Below are 16885 nucleotides of genomic sequence, written 5' to 3'. Positions count from 1 at the left end.
TCTATTATATTACATCCTTCCATATTTTTCAGCTCTTTCTCAACAGTAGGTCTTTTTGATATGCAATACTATATGGTTTTATGAAAAATGGTTCATGAGGTTTTACTTGAAGCTCACACTGATAACCCTTTACCCTTCCAGGTATGTCACTGAAAACATCACTATATTCCCACAGCAGATTTTCTAACTGTTGTTCTTGCTCCCCAGATAAATTTAGCTTTTCTGAAATTTTCAAATTTACTTAATTCCCAAATTCAACTTCTTCAGTATCAAATCTATGAGTTTCAAAATTCTCCAATCTATTTTCTTTTAGTAAATTGATACTGTCAAAATTTCCATTACTCTGATCACCAAGTGTGTTCACAAAATTTGTGTGAATGTATTCCCTTTCACTAGTTTCTATCAAAAGTTTTCTTCCAACCCAATCAAATGCTGTATTTACTTTTACTATCCAATTCATACCCAAAAGAAAATCCTCATTAAATTCCTGAATTACAAAACATCCATGTGTGAACAACTTGCCTTCAATTAAAAAGTCACTAAAGCCTGGCTTTTTACCAATTTCCTGCTCTTCCCAGTAGCACCTTTTATCTTTACCCCAACAACTGGCATTTCAACATAATCTTTCCCCACTTTCAATTTCTTGCTTGACCTTACAGATATTCCCGAGATCTCACTTCCTGTATCAATTAAACATTTACCAATCCATGACCCAATTTGAACTTTTATGTAAGGACTGCAAAATTGATCACTTTTCTCAGAACCTGTATCCTCATGTAATAAATCACTTTCAATTTCCCCAAACCTACACTTATCAGAATCATATGGTATATCATTACATGTATTATTTGTCACAGTTATAAAATTTGCACAAGATACAAAATTGTCATTAGTACTCTCTATTATCTCAAATAGCCAAGAATTTTCATCCAAATCACATTGTATACTACTGAAGTACTTATCCTTCAGCTTTTCAAAAATAAAATATCTCATCTTTTTCCACCACTCAGGACATACAGTCTCACATACATTAATAAGCATCTTTCTAAAGTTCTTGTCAAAAGAAATAGTTTCACTGTTCAGCCATATATTCATAAGAAATGTGTGTGTATCATTAGTATCTGTAAAAGTTTCACTTAGGCTAGAAGTTATACATGTGTCATCATTATTTGTGTAGTCAGATTCTTTACCAACATCATCAAAATTCACACTTTCACATACATCCAGCTTGTGAGCTTTATTCATCCTGGTAACATCCCTGGGAATTTCTATAATATTCTCACTATTTAATCCATTTTCAACCATGTGTATACCCAACTCCCTATTTAAACTAATGAAATACCTTTCCTCAACATCATCATCAATACCATTACCATCATTATCATTACACATATTCAGGTCATACACATTCAAATTATCCCCCAAAATATTATTTCCCCTTTCTAAAGTTACCAGATCCCTTTCACCAACATTTTCATTCTCACAGCATGCATTCTCTCTTTCATTCACACACATCTCTGAACTACTACAAATTACATCATCTGACAAAGTGTTGTTCTTTTCTGCCCAAGTGTAAAACTGTGTTAAATTAAATGAATCACAATTACTTTTATCTACTGTATGTTCTTGTGTACTGAAAATGTTATCTTTATCATCATTATTTTCCTCTTGAAATTTCTTCAATAAGTAACAACTAATGACCTCATGTGATAGCTTAGGTTTGGAACTGACCTGTTTGGGTTTATGATAGTCACATCCATTGGTCCTTTCATCATGCTCACCTTCTGCCTCAACCTTGCGGAACTTCAAGGGGGCGTCTACTCGTTTTTTATTTCCGGTTCCTGTTTGAACTGCTGATTGTGGTTCTGCCAATGTCTCTGATCAACATTTCTGATCCCATTCCTATGCCAAACATTACCTGATTGTTGGTAGTTTCTATTGTACTGACCTCTATCAAAATTTCTGTGATTTTGATCCCTAAAGTGTTCTCTATTTTGTTGATTATTAATGCGAAAATGTTGTTCTTGTTTTGGATAAAAATTATGGTCCTTCTTTTCAAAATTGTTATATCCCCCTGAATTTTGACTGACACCATGATAATTGTTTTGTTCACTTTTTTGAAAGTTATCATTTCCCCAATTTTGACCATTACCTTTCTGAGTAAACCCACTGTGTGTTCTTGCTGTTACCCTATCCAACTTCTCAATATAATTGAGAAACTGCTCTACATTACTATCAGGACAATGAACTAAACTCAACTGCATTGCTGATGGCAATCTTCTCTTTAAGGTATCAATCTTGATCAAGTCATCCAAAGGTTTTGTTAAATGAATAAGTTTTTGAAGTTCACTTTTGCAAAATTGTTTCATGTTCCCATCTGATTCTCTATAGTTTCTCCCATTCAAAAATTCACTTTTGATTCTAGTTTGTTTAAGATCATCCCAAAATTTTTCCAGAAATTTTGATTCAAATTCTGAAAAGGTCATCCCTAAAGTTACAATCTGGTTTGCCCATGTCAAAGCTTCCCCTTCCAAGAATTTTTTCACAAATTTAATTTTTATTTCATCTGGTGAGTGAGGTAAAAAACAATCCTTACAATACTGCATAAAATCAACGGGTTGTAAGGGTCCATCTACCGAAAAGTGCTTCACTGGAATATTAGATACAAGATTACATGTGTTGACATTGTAATTTTTGCTTTGAAATTCAATGTCAAAACTTTCAATTTTTTTGCTAAGTTCTTTGACAGATTTTTTGTTTTCTAAATCATTGCACTCTACTTTTTTTTTCTAGAGTAACCAAACGATTGTCAGTTTCTTGTTGTACATTTTTTACTAAAACTTTTGTGTTCTCATCCAAATTTTTAATTTCCCCTTTTATCTCATTAAAATCAATTAAATTTCTTTCCCTATATGCCAGTAACTCATTTTGTACAGTATTAATTTCACCGTTCAATTTAGCATCAATTTCATTTACTTTTGCTTCCACAGATTCAATTTTTTCCTCAACACTGCCAACTCTGTTCGAAAGATCACCCACTTGGGTATTGACTGCTTGGACTTGCAACAAAATGTTATCAATTTTTTCATCCCAGTAAGTCTTATTGTCGTCAACTGATTGTTTAATTTCTTTCGTGAAATTTACAAGAAAACTTTTTAAATCAAATTGATCGGTTCTTTCTGTTTCATTCAACCTGTGCTGATTTTCAAAGTCTATTAAATTACTACTTTCTACTTTAGGCACAATACTCTCGAAAATCTCATAAGTCATTATGAAGAACAAAAATTTATACACAACAATACAAAACAAGATAAAAATATTGTTTTAACAAAATACAAGGGTTTCGTGACTTATCTGGAACACTCTTCTACTGTTGCAAATCCACATTTTCCATCCATGTGATTGTTGACCAAAATTCTTTAAGTATTTTCTTCTGTCGAAAATTATATTTTTTGCCGAAACATTTCTTCTCAAAACTTTTACTTCCCGATGAACACAAATACTGTAACACACATTCTGAAGAAACTGGTACTAACACACAAAAATTTCTTCCTCGTAGCACTGTTGAAGATCTCGTGAACACAATATCCCGGCTACAGTCCCCAGTTGAAATACGGCTTCCCGGCTAAGACACAAGTTGAAAATATGGTCACTATTTTTTATTTACTTAAATTTGCCATATTTCGTGACAGTACCTTTTCCGTTAGACGTTTGCAAGGAGATATTAGTCTTGGCTTCAGTTGTCTAAGTATGATTCCACAATGCATATATGTCGGCTGCAGAAATGACGTGGTTCAACGTGTTTCTCTCATTTTGGTGTTTCAAATACAGTTTCTTCAAATGTAGTTTCTTCTTTTTTGTTAATACAAAAATAATAGTAACATAATTCAAAATTATTTATGACTGCGACCTTCACGTTGTTCTTCTGTCAACACACACCAAGAGTTAGCTGCCGACTGACTATAGTCAAAGACGACTCCAACATCAAAGATATTTTACATAATTCACAAGTTTCCACTTGTAATCAGTCTCTTTGCTATTCTTCGATACATTTTCTAATAGTAATCAATATGCTTTTACTCTAAAAAACAGAAGTAAATTAACATATAATAAGACAAATTATAATAAATTCTGACAAAAATATAAGAAAACATTTACAATTCGCTATCGACAAATACGGTAAAAAAAAATAACACCTCCCAGATCCATTACACTACCCATCTTATCTTCAACAGTCTTCTGTAGCACCACATTTCAAAAGCTTCTAATCACTTCTTGTCTTAACTGTTTATTGTCCATGTTTCACTCCCATACGTGGCTACATTCCAGGCAAATACCTTCAAAAAAGACAACATAACCCTTAAATCTATATTCAATGTTAACTAATTTCTCTTCTTCGGAAATATTTTTCTTTTTACATTGCCTGTCTACATTTTTTTCATCCTCTGTACTTCGGCCGTCATCAGTTATTTTGCTGCCTAAATAGCAAATCTATCGATTAGTATAAATGTCTATAGTTTCCTAATGTGTTCCCTTGGCATCACCTGATTTAATTAAACTAAATTCCTTTTATTGATGATCGTCTTATATTCGCCTTTCAAGGCACTGTCCATTCCATTCCACTGGTCTTCAAAGTCCTTTGCTATATCCAACAGAATTACTGTCTCATTCCCTTCTCAGCCACTGTTTTTCTTTCATTCCCCTTGACTCTTATAACTGCAATCTGGTTTCTTACAGGTTGTAAACAGCATTTTGATCACTCTATTTTACCCTTGCTACCTTCAGAATTTCAAAGAGAGGATTACAGTTAACATTGTCGGAAGCTTTCTCTAAGTCTACAAATACTATAAATATTGGTTGGCCTTTCCTTAACCTAGTCGGAAGGTCAGCATTGACTTACATGTTCCTACATTTCTTTGAAATCCAAACTGATCTTCCCCGAGTCCAGTTTCTACCAGTTCTTCCATTCTTCTGTAAAGAACTTGTGTTAGTATTTTGCAGCCATGACTTGTTAAACTGATAGTTGAGTAATTCTCTCGCCAGTCAGGACCTGCTTTCCTTGGAACTGGAATTATGTTCTTCTTGAAATCTGAGGGTATTTCGCCTGCCTCAGGCATCTTGCACACCAGATGGAATTGTTTTGTCGTGACTCTCTCTCCTAAGGCTATCAGTAGCTCTGACAGAATGTCTTTTACTCCCGGGTCCTCTTTTCGGCTTAGATAAATTCTTCTCCCAGTACCACATCTCCCATCGCATCTTCGTCTATGTTCTCTTGCATTCCTGTGATATTGCCCTCAAGTACATCTCCCTTATATAGACCTGCTGTATACTCCTTCCACCTTTCAGATTTCCCTTCTTTGCTTAGGACTGATTTTCCATCTGAGCTGTTGATATTCATACAGCTGCTTCTGTTTTCCCCAAAGGCTTCTTTAATTTTCCTGTAGGTGGCATCTATCCTTCCCCTTGTGAAATATGCTTCTTGATACTTACATTTGTCCTTTAGCAACTCCTGTTTAGCCATGCTGCACCTCCTGTGAATCTCATTTTTTAGATGTTTGTCTTCCCTTTCACCTGCTTCATTTGCCGCATTTTTATGTTTTCTCCCTTCATCAATTAAATCCAGTATCTCCTGTGTTATCCAAGGTTTTCTACTAAGCCTTGTCTTTTTACTTATTTCATCCTGTGCTGCCTTCACTATTTCATCTGTTATAGATACCCATTCATCTTCTGCAGTACTCTTTCCCCCAAGTCAATTGTTACCTAATGCTCACTCTCAAACTCTCAATAACCCCTGGTTCTTTCAAATTATCCACATCCCTTCTTATTTTCCTACCTTTTTGCAATGTCTTCAGTTTTAATCTATAGTCCAGGGCAACTTGGTTGTGATACAGTCATCAGGCTGTATTCAAACAACAGGAACGTGCCCATGAGATGGTGGATTGTGACACCAGTGTGATCCGAGGTCCCACCGATTCCGTTCTCCAGTCTAGCAACCACCTCCGATAACAGCCTGTTCCATGGTGGAACAAAGAATGTCACTCAGTGATCATAGCTAGGCATGCAGCTTTGCAAAAATTCAAACACCCTCCAAATGCAGAAAATCTTCATGGGTCCAGGACTGTAGGAAGAACTAGCAAGGCAAGTGATTAAAGAGCAGAAGAGGAATTCGTGGAAGGAATTCAGAACTACCATTAATTGGTCCACTTCCTCTACACGAGTCTGAGAATACATGAGGAGGATTGCAGGCAAGGCAAGTACAGCTCCTCTTACTGTCTTGTACAGAAATCTAGTTTTGGTGGACATGCCTAGGCACGTGGCTCAAGTTTTTGCTGAATACTTTTTTACCATTAAAGTGTCATCTGGAAAATCTCCTGAGTTCCACAGACACGGTAGAACTGTGGAGACGAAGAGGTTCTGGGTGTTATCATGTAACGAGGAGATCTAAATCATCCATCCTTCATGTGGAAATGGGAATTGGTTATGTCCGCAGCTAAACACACTGTTTCAGAACTGGATCAGATTCGTTATAACGTGCTTCATCATCTTTGACCTATTTCAACTGGATATGGTTTGATGGACAGTATCCCACCACTTGGAAAGAGTTGATATTAGTTCCCTTATGGGAAACAGGCAAGGAGGTACCAACACTAATGATTACCAGAGTGTAGCCCGTATCAGCTGTATGGGTAAGACTGTGGAACACATCGTCAGTCGCAATCTTATCTGCCTCGCTGAATCCCAAGGTCACCTGTGCCGCTCCCATTGCAGTTTCGAGCAGTACTGCTCCATCCTTGACAACTTAATTCTGCTGAAGACTGGAGTCTTTCTTACAGTGAAACCATTTATAGGCATCTTTTTTGACCTTGAATAGTTGCATGATATCTCATGGAGGTACCTCCTTGTCAACTTTATGAATGGGGACTATGTGGACGTCTGCCACTTCTTATGCAGTCCTTCCTTGAGGACGGTTCTATCACGTAGGTGATATATTGTCTGCGACCACTTCGTTCATGAGAATGGGATCTCCCCAAGGCAGTGTAAAGTACCACAATTTGCAGTTCCCACTGTTTGTATCTCCTCTGCACCCTGAAGTTCTTTGTTTGTGGATGACTGTGATATTTTGCTTTCCCCTTGTTCTTACAATGATGACAAGGCAACTACAGTTAAGACAGCAGTCTGGAAATTTGGGTCAGTAAAACAAGTTTTAGGTTGTCACTAAACAAGACAACTTGTGATCATTTGAACATGCTTGTCAGAGTTTTAACCAACCAGAGCTCACAGTGGGAGACAATATTTTAAATTTTAAGGACAAAGTATTTTTTGTGCTTACTATTCGACATGAAATTACCCTGGCTTCCACATCTTACTGACTTGGAAACAAAGAGCATTGAATAGTGCATTTGTCAGGTCACGATTAGTTGTACACCAGTGCAATTTAGGTATCAGCATGTACTTCCTATCTCAAGACGTTAGACGTAGTGTACCACTATGGCATTCGGATGTCAACTGGAACCTAACAGATCAGTCACTGTGACAGGCCACTCCAACTTAATGCTATTCGGCACCAAGCCTTTCAGGATGCGTGCTACAGACTGTCTGATGGATCTGGATGTATCAGACCACAAGTATGCTACCAGGGATGAAACAGATTACTGCCTTTGGATGTTCAGAGCCCCAAAGTGTTTTAAACTTGACACTGATGAGGAAACTTGTGCTCCAGATTAAGTTTTTACAAATATTTTTTTCTTAGATTTTAAGTACATACCATAGTTTTGTCACTGTAAATAATTATGGCTTCCAGCAAGGGAATGCACCTGGTTGGTGAGCGTTTTTTCTGGTAAGGTTTTCCAAGTACAGCTTCCGAAACAATTTGCAGAATAGCAAAGTTACGTAACATTATCATCACACTGGAGTGGACCCGAAGATATCACAGTACAGAGTTTCATGTCTGTTCTGCTCACTTCTTGTGCTAAAAGCAGTCCACCAAATTTACCCAGTAGACTATTTGAGTCACACATCCAAGGGACAGCAGATCCAATACCAAGCCAAGGATGTGGTCCTTTGCTGGGTATCTGGATGTGTTGGGCTACAGGAAAAGGATGTAACTGACAAAGCAGCGAAAGAAGCATGTAGAGGAAAATGTTGCATGTCAATGTGCTGTTCCCTTGCACATCATCACGTCACTGTCTGACAGGTAATTCATATCGGTGGGAAACTAAATGGCTGGAAATGACAAACAACAAACTGCAGCCACACAGGCATGGCAGCGGACTTTGTCAACCCCACCAGTGGAAAGAAGGCTGTTTGCCAGACTGTGTATAGGTCATCGCCTATTAACAGTTTGCTCCTCTGGTGGGTGAGTCCACCACTGTGAAATCTGTGGTGTGCCACTTATGATTCAGCATGTTTTGGCTTCATGTGTTGTATATACTGAAATAAGGCAACCCTTTGTTTGGCTAGAGATCTGCTTGTCCATCCTCGCTATACTCCAGTGTAGAACAGATTTTGAAATTTTGGTAACTATCCTATCTCATCCCTAAAGTGCGGGTAAGGGGAGATCAGCATGCTCTGACTTGATAGCTTGCCCAGACAGTTCAGCATTTTTATTACTCTATTTTCAGTGTCACTGATGGAATGACCTCTTCTAGTGCATTTTAGAACATTGCTACTGATGATTAATTCAATGCTCTACATTCACATTCTTAGAATGGTAACATTGGTGGCATTGTCCTTTCACTTCATCTTCATAATTGTGGAAGCTCCACTTTCTTGATTCTGTGGCAAAGCACCTGCATGTTTAACATCAGACTAACATGTTGAGAGAATGGCAGTGGTACACATGTTAAGTGCTTACTTGTAGAACTGAAGTGAGAAAGACCCATTCGGAGAAGCATCCAAGTTCAACATTCCGAGAGAATACTTCTGTAGGTACTCCATTCCAATTAAAAGATTCCGTAACTTTAGTTTGTTTATTTTAATCACTTTTCAAGGTCTCTCTCGATATCTCTAAGAAATGAACATGCATTAAACTTTGAGGAAATTACATTAAATTACCAGGTTACAAAACAACAACAAAGATTCTTTTATTGTCCATCATTTTGGTCCAGAGAAATTCTACCACACTACTTGCTCTCTTGTTTACATCGCAACACAGCCCCCCCTCCTGTAGAGCAGAGCGCCTGGTATATAGGGGTACTGATGTCAAATCGTTGTGCCTGCCTGTATGCAGAACAATTCTGGTGCAATTGCATGTTGGTCTTAGTTGGATGTATGAGATCCTGAAGGTGTTGTAATGTCTGTGATGGTTGATTCCATCAATACTGTTGGTGAAGTAGTAGCTGAGGCTGCTGGCAAAAGGTTGATGTAGCCAGAGACAGTCTGACTGCCGTTGTTGGCTGACAGTGGTTATCTATGTACTGTCTCTTCTGACAGCAATAGGTATGTCAGTTTAACCCTTTCTGTGGACACTTTGTTTGGTTTGCTTGTATCAAGAGCATCATTGTGTGCGCATCTCTTTCTAGACCTGGATAAGGTCCTGTGTAAGGCAGTTCCAAGGGCATTCAAACGCCATCCGAATGGAGTATGACGTGGGTGCAGTGACCCAGGTCTTAGGCACTAATATTGGTGGTTGCTCATGGTGAGATGCAGTTCCTCATCAGTAGTATCAAGGAGCCAGGGTCTTCTGTATGGTATCCATATGGTGTGGGTAAAAAATCCAAAGGCAATCTTAGGTTTTATTGTGCACCATTTCCACACTTGAATCGTTGAGGTCAGATTTGAACGTTGTGTGCAGCCCCAGTAAACCAGCAGTAAACTGGTCAAGCAGGAACACTTGCACCAATTAATGTTAATTTAAATGCCCTGTGCCAGCATTCCACAATTCCTAAGCTGCCCGGATGGTAGCTGGTGGAATGATGAACAAACTGCAGAGCGCGGCCAGCTCGTTGAACTGGGCTGACTCAAACTCACCACCCTGGTCTGTCGTCACAATCTTGTCACTCAAACCTTGATATCCACATAGTCAAGAATGCTCTTGCAACTGTTTCTCCCACAATGCCCATGATAGGAGAAGCCTCAAGTCATGGGGTATAGCCCTCAGGAGCTCAGCATTCGTTTGCTGAGTACGAGCTGAGGACAGTTGTTAGCAGGCAACCTCTGGGGAAGCTGCTTGCACCTCAGTTGTATAAGGCTTACCTGGGCACACAGGGCTCTGTCTAGGTGGACTTTTATTTTCCTAGCTGCTCGTGTGACTGGGATAGATCCTTCGAAGTTTCCGCTGGGAGGAGCGAGGGGAAAGGGTGGACTGCTGGTAGGCACCAACACCCAATCAAACAAGAGGGCTCATGTATCCAATCCTCCTGATTCTGGACTTAGAGTGATGGTGTTTATAGTAACACCACATGCTGTTGGCCATAATGTGTTTTTCATTGTTAAGTGGAAATAGGGTAGTTTTGAAAATTTTTCCCCTTTACATATCCATAAGATCTTGAAGGGGGACTATGGCTCTTTACAGTTGGTCAAGCACTTGCAAAATGAAACATTGTTGGTGGAAACTTCTAATTCCCAGCAAGCAGTTAACCTCCAAAAAGCTAGATGTCTTGGGAGTGTGCAGTAGATACAGAACTGCATAACACTTTGAACTACAGCAAAAAGTGTTGTGACTTCTAGGGACCTTGTTGACATTCCCAGAGAATAATTGAAAAATGAGTGTGCCTAAGAAGGCAGGGTGCAAGGCAATCTAATAAAATTGGGCTTTTGTATACTTGCTTTCAAAAGCACAAAACTTCCAGAGCATGTCAAGGCAGGTTTCCTTCACCTCAGCATGCAGCCTTCTTCCCTGAACCCAATGCACTGTTTTAAGTGCCAGAGATTTGGTCACACTATTGTCGGATGTAAGGGAGAAGCCACTTGGGGCAAGGGGCAAGTGTGGAAAGGCTACCCATGAAGAAGTTGGTTGTTCATCTCCTGTGAAATGTGTCACCTGCTATGGGGATCACACTGTCTGGAGTAGGGACTGCAGTGTCTTTCTTTAGGAACATATCTTGAATGAAGAGGCCAAAAAGATCCTATAAGCACATGCCACTCCTGAAGTTTGCTACCTAATTTGCTTCTGTTCGTAAACAGCCAGTCCCTACAACTGATGCTGTTACACAAACTGAGATTGCCAGTGTTGGCACTAGTATCTGTGTCTCCCAGTGTATTTGTTTTGCTGCAGTTATTTCGAAGCCCATAACTCTGCGCAGGACTTCAGACAAGGCTGTGGTTGCTGCTGTTGCGGAGCTTCCTCCCCCTCCAAAGGTGCAGCCTGTTTTACTGTTCAGCGCTGCTACTACCCCAGCCATCTGGAGCATTTCCAGCAAACAGTCGTTTACCAAAAGCAGCAGTCCTGAACCAGGGGTGTCTCCAAATGATGCCCAGAGGCATCACTCAGACGCAGGCTGAGCATTTTGCAAAAAACTAGTGCCCATTCCAGCCAGGATCCGAGGTTTCGCCACTACTGTGCGACTGTAGAGAGGGGCAAGTTAGACTTCAGATCCAACAGTTCTGAGTCCTACAGCCTCCCTTTCTCCATTTGGGAGCTGGAATCGGCCCTGTCTGAAATGCACGACACTACTCCCACTCACGACCAAATCAGTTACTGCATGCTTCGATATTTGCCACCAGCGTCGAATGAAATCCTCCTCAAATCTTTTAATCATATATGGCAAATGAGCAACTTCCCCAACTCATGGAGGGAGGCAATTCTGACACCTCTCCTCAAACCAGGAAAGGACCACACATGTCCCAGAAGTGTCACCTTAATGAGTTGTTAGGAAAAAGCCTGGACCAAATGGTTAACTGTCATCTGGTCCGGTTGTTAGAGACCAGCTAGTCTCAATGTGGATTCTGGAGATTTCGTTCAAGTGTTGACAACCTGAACCTGCTAGCAGCAGCTCTTAAGCAGTTTTTCCTACGTAAACATCACTGTCTTGGCATATCCTTCAATATCAGTAAGGCATTTGGAGACATAGTATTCTCTCACAACTCTGTCAATGAGGCTTTCTTCATAAGGTCTTTCCTGTCTCGGCGTTTTTTTAGGACCCGAGTTCATGACACGCTGTCTGATCATTTTGAGCAGGAGAATGGTGTCCCTCAGGGCAGTGTTTTAAGTGTTACCCTCTTTGCCACAGCTATAAACAGTATCAAGTCTATGGTAAAGAGTCCTGTACAGTGCTCTTTATTTGTGGATGATTTTGCTGTTGTTTGTTCCTCCTCCGGTGTTGCAACAGCAAGCCATCTGTTGCAACCTTCATTACTGAGGAGTAGGCTGCAAAGATGGGTTTTCAGTTTTCTGCTGGTGTGTGTGTGTGTGTGTGTGTGTGTGTGTGTGTGTGTGTGTGTGTGTGCATTCATTTAAATTGTTCTCACTGTATTTTTAATTTACCAGACTTGCATATGAGGGACACCATCCTACGTTTCATAGACTCTGTGAGGTTTCTGGGCCTCATTTTCGACTCCAAATTGTTGTGGTTGCCACATCTGAGAGAGCTGAAAGCCAGAACCTTCAAGGCACTGAACATAAAGTGCCTTAGCTACAGGTCTTGAGGAACAGACAGGGCGCTTCTGCTCCAGTTTTGTGGGGCTTTTGTGTGTTCGCAGCTCGACTATTGGTGCAAGGTTTACGGACTGGCTAGGCCGCCTTATTTGAACATCATTGATGCTGTCCACTATGAGGGGATATGGCTGGCCAAGGGTCTTATAGGACCAGTCCCATATCCAGTCTGTACTGAGGGGGATCCCCACTCACCATCCAGCAGCCTCCTCATGGTATGTCAGGCATGCAAGTTCCTTGCAGCTCCAACTTTGTCCACGTACCATACTGTTGTTTGTCCTCCCTCTGGAATGCCTTTTCTTCAACTGTCCGCAAGCCACAATGCCATTTGGGATCAGTGTGCAGCATGTGCTGGAGTCACTCGGTGTGTAGCAAGTACAATATGAAATCCAGTATTTTAACTGTCTACTGCCCTGGTTACTGCAGAGGTGCAGAGTGGTTTTACATTTGGTGCAGTACAGGAGAGATTGCACTCCTGCTTTTGCTCTTAATGTGATATTTTCTGACATTTTGTCAGCACCACAACTGTGTAACTGTCTTTACAGATAGATCTAAACAAGGGACCTGAGTTGGTTGCTCTGTTGTCTTCCCGAATTGTGTCCTCAAGGTCCGACTGCCAAAAATTTTACTATCTTCGATGCGGAATTATTTGCAATTTTCCAGGCACTGGAGCAAAGCAAAAGAGATGTTCCAGTGCTAAATTTCTTGTCTGTTCTGATTCTCTGAGTGCCTGTCACTCTCTACAGTGTTTTACCCAGCAGATAAAAGTAGTGCAGAATATCCAGGATACCCTTTTCCAACTACAGTGTCTGGGAAAGGAGTTATCTTTCTGCTGGATACCAGGGCACATGGGTATTGTGGGGAATGAAAGGGCAGATCTAGCAACCAAGGAGACGCCATAATCCTCAGTTATTTCACTGTGCCATCCCCCTTCATGCTGTAGCCTCGCTGTTGAGATCCCGAGTCTTGCGTCGGTGGGAGGATGAATGGCTGGAAGCTGTGTAACAGACAATAATTGGTGTCTAGTAAAGCCCACAATGCAGCTGTGGCATACCTCCTTCCAGTCACGTCGACAAGTCTAAGTCTTCCTTATTCGTCTCCACATAGGCCACAGCGCTATGATGCATAACTTCTTGCTCCAGCAGGAGGACCCTCCAGTGTGTGGTTCTTGTGGTGTGCAGATTACTGTGCACCATATTTTGTGGCCGTACCACGTCTATGTGCACATGTGAAAAACGACCTGTTGGCTCCCGAAATGAAGCAAGTGGTGTAATGAACATTACTCCCTAATTTGGCCACTTGAGAAGGCAAGTATGTTTTGACCCACAAGTAGCAATGTTGTGATACCCCTGGTCACACATATCTTTCCATCACCATGTCAATGGTTATGTTGATCCCGTAATTTGCTAGCCCTTGAATTGCATCAAGCACTTATCTTCTAGAACTTGCAGCCATGAAGAGGTGAGTTTGGCTTTGAGACACATCACACCAAATGATAAATTTACCCAACGATAGTTGGATTAACTGCATCCCCTATGTTTGTATTGTCCATTTGTTTCCTGTGCCACAGCCAGCTATGTTAGATCCATATTTGCTGAGAATTCATTGATTCTGTAGAAATAATCCACAACCATATTGTCTACTCCTCTCAGGTGACAAATATCTGTTGTGAATTGTTCCACAAACTCTAGATGGTGAAACTGCGGAGGAGAGGAGTTGTGTCGGTTGTTAAATGCCAAGGAAGCAGGTTTACAATCTGTGAATGATTTGGGGCACCTCAACTTGGATTAGGAAATGTTCAATTGCTTCATAGACGGCCAGAAATTTCCAGTCATAGGCACTCCATCTCTGTGCCTCAGACAACCCGAGAGAAAGACTCTAGCAGCTGCCATGATGCATTTGGCTTCTGCTGTAGTACCACCCTTGTAGCAGTGCGACCACTGCTAGTGGTGTCAAAGATATGGGATGCGCTAGAAGTACCACTTCTCACAAGGATGACTTAACTTCGTGAACCACAGCTAACATCTCCAGAGGCCATACAGTGCTCGCTATCCCCTCAAATTACTGCACGAAAGCAATGCTGTGAGCGGTGACTGTACCTCAGGTGCCTGCGGTAGATCCCAACTGTAAAAACTGGCCATTCCCCCAAGAACCAGCGCAACTGTTCACACGTTTCCAGAACCAGTACTGTCTGCAGTAAGTCTACTTTAGATTGCAAGGGCTTAATTCCTTTGGAGGTTATCAGATATCCTAAAAGATCCATTGCTTCCTTACAGAGGTCATATTCGTCTTTGTTCACCTACAATATATACTCAATGATTAATGGAAAATCTCATATAAGATGTGAAACAAATACTAACAAAGAGATAGAGGGGCTGGCCAGTACTTACCTCAGCTCAGTACAGCCGATAGATACACATAAAACAGAACTGAAAATTTACATTCCTAGCTTTCGGAACTTTGTTCCTTCATCAGGGAGGAGAGAGGGGAAAAAAGGGAAGAAGGGAAAGTGGATTCAGTTACTCACAACCCAGGTTATGAAGCAACAGGGAAAGGTAAACAGGGAGGGTGGCAAGGATGGAGGCATGGTTGTCAGAGGGAAGCCAAAGATATTCTACTGTAAGTACTGTGCCAGCTTCAACCAAAGAGGATGCGTACAGAAGTAAAGAGGTATATAGTATAAAGATAAACACAACTACGTAGGATGAAAAGATGCGTGAATGGCTAAAGAGGAAAGGGAAAGAGGAGAAGACTGAAGAGTGAATGGGAGTGAGGTTGTTTAACGTAGGTTCAGTCCAGGGGGATGGCGGGATGAAAGGATATGTTGGAGTGCAAGTTCCCATCTCTGCAGTTCAGAGGGACTGGTGTTGGGTGGGAGAAGCCAAATGGCACATACGGTGTAGCAGGTTCCTAGGTCCCTAGAATTATGCTGGAGGGCATGCTCCGCTACTGGGTATTGGGCATCTCCTAGGCGGACAGTTCGTCTGTGTCCGTTCATGCGCTCGGCCAGTTTGGTTGTTGTCATGCCGATGTAAAAGGCTGTGCAGTGCAGGCATGTCAGTTGATAAATGACATGTGTAGTTTCACACGTAGCCCTGCCTTGAATTATGTATGTTTTACCAGTAGCGGGGCTGGAGTAGGCGGTTGTGGGCGGATGCATGGGGCAGGTTTTGTAGCGGGGTCGGTTACAGGGGTAGGAACCGCTGGGTAGAGAAGGTAGTCTGGGAATATTGTAGGGTTTAACAAGGATGTTACGGAGGTTAGGGGGGCGACGAAAGGCAACTCTGGGTGGTGTGGGGAGAATTTTGTCAAGGGATGATCTCATTTCAGGGGTTGACTTGAGAAAGTCATATCCCTGGCGGAGTAATTTGTTGATGTTTTCGAGGCCAGGATAATATTGGGTGACAAGGGGGATACTTCTGTGTGGTCTGGGGGTAGGAACATTGTTGTTGGATGGGGAGGAATGTATTGCTCGGGAAATCTGTTTGTGGACAAGGTCTGCAGGATAGTTGCGGGAGAGGAAAGCACTGGTCAGGTTATTGGTGTAGTTGTTGAGGGATTCGTCACTGGAGCAGATACGTTTGCCACGAATACCTAGGCTGTAGGGAATGGAGCGTTTGATGTGGAAAGGATGGCAGCTATCAAAGTGAAGGTACTGTTGTTTGTTTGTGGGTTTGATGTGGACATAGGTGTGGATGTGAGCTTCAACAAGATGAAGGTCAACATCCAGGAAGGTGGCTTGGGTTTTGGAGAAGGACCAGGTGAAATTCAGATTCGAAAAGGAGTTGAGGTTATGGAGGAAATTAAGGAGTGTTTCTTCACCATGAGTCCAGACCACAAAGATGTCATCTATAAACCTATACCAGGCCAGGGGAAGCAGCTGTTGGGTCTTCAGGAAAGCCTCCTCCATGCGGCCCATGAAGAGGTTGGCATAGGAGGGAGCCATCCTGGTTCCCATGGCCGTTCCCCTGATTTGTTTGTAGGTCTGGCCTTCAGAAGTGAAGTAATTATGGGTGAGGATGAAGTTGGTAAGTGTTCATATGAGTTTGTTGTACTACCTTTTGATGTAAAGTCGGTGTGACATGGACATACTGTCAAGTCGAGAGTGCTGCTAGTCCGTCTTGAGACAGATACACTACCAATGCTAGGTACCATGTGGTTATGGCTTAATGGAGTGCTATTACCAAATGTCAGGTTATCTAAGCACTGTCCACTGGAGTGATCAGCCATGTGTAAGACCAATTTCTATACACATTTGTGTAAGCATTTTGCTGATTACATTTGTGTGCGTGC

Source organism: Schistocerca americana, chromosome 3, assembly GCF_021461395.2.
Source record: "Schistocerca americana isolate TAMUIC-IGC-003095 chromosome 3, iqSchAmer2.1, whole genome shotgun sequence".
In the NCBI taxonomy this organism is placed as follows: domain Eukaryota; kingdom Metazoa; phylum Arthropoda; class Insecta; order Orthoptera; family Acrididae; genus Schistocerca; species Schistocerca americana.
This window is presented reverse-complemented; position numbering follows the sequence as displayed.